This window comes from Castor canadensis, chromosome 14, assembly GCF_047511655.1.
Source record: "Castor canadensis chromosome 14, mCasCan1.hap1v2, whole genome shotgun sequence".
In the NCBI taxonomy this organism is placed as follows: domain Eukaryota; kingdom Metazoa; phylum Chordata; class Mammalia; order Rodentia; family Castoridae; genus Castor; species Castor canadensis.
The window spans coordinates 48,576,910-48,579,952 of NC_133399.1; the positions used below are offsets into that span (position 1 = coordinate 48,576,910).

Here is a 3,043-nt window from a genome sequence, read left to right on the forward strand (position 1 = left end):
CTAGTTTGATGGCAGTTATTATTTTGGTTAGAGCCAGTCAGAGTTACCCCAGTGTGGCTCCAACTTCTCAGGGAAGTTTTAGAATCACGGAGGTTAGGCTACTGCTACTGTACCCTAGTCACCATCTTGGATATCGGCTAATTACTAAAATCAGAAAAGAACAAGAGAGATAACAACAAAAACTAAGGAATTCCAAAGGATCATCAGAGAATTCTTTGAGAAACTATATTCCAATAAATTAGAAAATCTTGAAATAATGGACAAATTTCTAGATACTTTTGACCATCCAAAACTCAACCAAGAGGATATTAACCACCTAAACAGATCTATAACACTTAATGAAATTGAAGCAGCAATAAAGAATCTCCAGGACCTGATGGATTCTTTGCTGAATTCTATCAGACCTTCAAAGAAGAACTAATATTAATGCTTCTGAAACTTTTCCACAAAATAGAAAGGTTAAGAAACACTACCTAACTCATTCTATGAAGCCAGCATTGCACTCATCCCAAAACTGGACAAGGACACATCCAAAAGGAGAACTACAGGTCAATCTCCTTAATGAACATCGAAGCAAAAATGTTCAATACAATAATGGCAAACCGAATCCAACAATACATCAGAAAGATCATTCACCATGACCAAGTTGGCTTCATCCCAGGGATACAGAGATGGCTCAATGTACACAAATCAATAAATGTAAAGAAGTACATTAATAGAAGCAAAAACCACTTGATCTTCTCAATAGATGCAGAAAAGGCCTTTGATAAGATTCATCACCAGTTCATGATAAAATCCTTAAGAAAATTGGGAATACAGGAATGTACCTCAACATTATAAAAGCTATATATGACAAACCTAAAACCAAAATCATACTTAATAGGGAAAAAATTGAAACCATCCTGACCACCATCAGGAACAAGGCAAGGATGCCCACCCTGCCCACTCCTATTCAACACAGTCCTGGATCTCCTAGCCAGAGCAATAAGGTAAGAAGAAGAAATAAAGGGAATAAAAATATGTAAAGAAATAGTCAAGGTATCCCTATCTGCAGACGATATGATCCTATACTATAAAGATGCAAAAAATTTCATTCAAAAACTCCTAGCCACCATTATCACTTTCAGCAATATACCAGGATACAAAATCAACTTACAGAAATCAGTAGCCTTTAGCCTCTTGGTGCTTATCACAAGCTGTGTTCTTACACTGACTGTATAGGAGGAGGAGGCAAAGTAAACCTACCCCATGTACACCTCAGCCCAAGTCCTGTGCCTAGTCTGTACTGTGAATGCAGAGACATGGGGTGGGAGAAAAAAAAAATCAGTAGCCTTTCTATACACCAACAATGAACAAATTGAAAAAGAACATAGGAAAACAATTCCATTTACAGTAGCCTCAAAAAAATCAAATACCTAGGAATAAACTTAACAAAAGTTATAAATGACTTCTACAAGGAGAACTACAAACTACTGGAAAAAAGAGATTGAGGAAGACTACAGAAGATGGAGAGATCTCCCATGCTCATGGATTGGCAGAATCAACATAGTAAAAATGGCTATACTACCAAAAGCAATCCACATGTTCAATGCAATTCCCATCAAAATCCCAATGACAATCATCACAGAGATTGAAAAATCTACCCTAAAGTTCATTAGAAACACAAAAGACCATGAATAGCCAAGGCAATACTGAGCTAAAAGAGCAATGCTGGAGGTATCACAATGTCAGACTTCAAATTATACTACAGAGCCATCACAATAAAAACAGAATGGTACTGTCACAAAAACAGACATGAAGACCAGTGGAACAGAATAGAGGTCCCAGATATGAATCCACACAGCTCTGCCCCCTTATTTTTGACAAAGATGCCAAAAACATATGATGGAGAATAGACAGTCTCTTCAACAAATGTTGCTGGGAAAAGTGGTGATATGCCTGCAAAAAACTGAAACTAAATCCATGCCTGTCACCCTGTACTAGTTTCAACTCAAAGTGGATTAAGGACCTTAAAATCAGACCAGAAACCTTGCAGTTAGTACACAAAAGAGCAGGGAATACCTTGGAAACAATAGGTATAGGCAAGGACTTCCTCCGTAGAACTCCATCCGCCCAGCAACTAAGAGAAATGATGGAAAATGGGACTACATGAAATTAAAAAGCTTCTGCACAACAAACAGTATGGTCTCTGAACTGAAGAGACCACGCACAGAGTAGGAGAAAATATTTGCTAGCTATACATTAGACAAAGGACTAATAACCAGATATACAGGGAACAGAAAAAACTAAACTCCCCAAAAATCAATGAACCAATAAAAAAGTGGGCAACCGAACTAAGCATAACTTTTTCTAAGGAAGAAATCCAATGGCCAAAAACACATGAAAAAATGCTCACCATCCCTAGCCCTAAAGGAAATGCAAATCAAAACCACAATAAGATTCCACCTCACCCCTGTTAGAATAGCTATCATCAAAAACACCACCAGCAACAAATGTTGGCAAGGATGCAGGGAAAAGGAACCCTCATCACTGCTGGTGGGAATGCAAGCTAGTACAACCACTGTGGAAAACAATATGGAGGCTTCTTAAAAAACTAAACATAGATCTTCTATGATCCAGCAATATCTCTCCTAGGGATACACCCAAAGGAATGTGACTCAGATTATTCCAAAGGCACCTGCACATCCATGTTTATTGCAGCACTATTCACAATTGCCAAGCTAGTAAACTAGCCAGGATGCTCCACTACTGACAAATGCATTAAGAAAATGTGGTATTTGTACACAATAGAATTTTACTCAGCCACAAAGAGTGAATTTTTGTCATTCACAAGTAAATGGATGCAATTGGAGAACATCATCTTAAGCAAAGTTAGCTAGGCTCAGAATGCCAAAAATCACATGTTCTCCTTTATATGAGGGTCATAGACCTAAAATAAATGCAGTAATATTATTGGACATGGGTGAACGTGGATGGGAGAAATAGGGAAAGGGGAGGAAACCTCAAACTTGAATGTGGTTGATGTGCTCACTGTAGAGAAGCT

At 38.0% G+C, this 3,043-nt stretch overlaps 1 non-coding gene across 1 annotated transcript; it reads left to right on the forward strand.

The window, feature by feature from the left end:
* The first annotated feature begins 1,173 nt into the window (after window positions 1-1,173).
* Window positions 1,174-1,305, forward strand: LOC141417108 (small nucleolar RNA SNORA51). Its single transcript, XR_012441727.1, has one exon. It is a non-coding gene; the product is annotated as a small nucleolar RNA SNORA51 (small nucleolar RNA).
* Window positions 1,306-3,043: the final 1,738 nt, after the last annotated feature.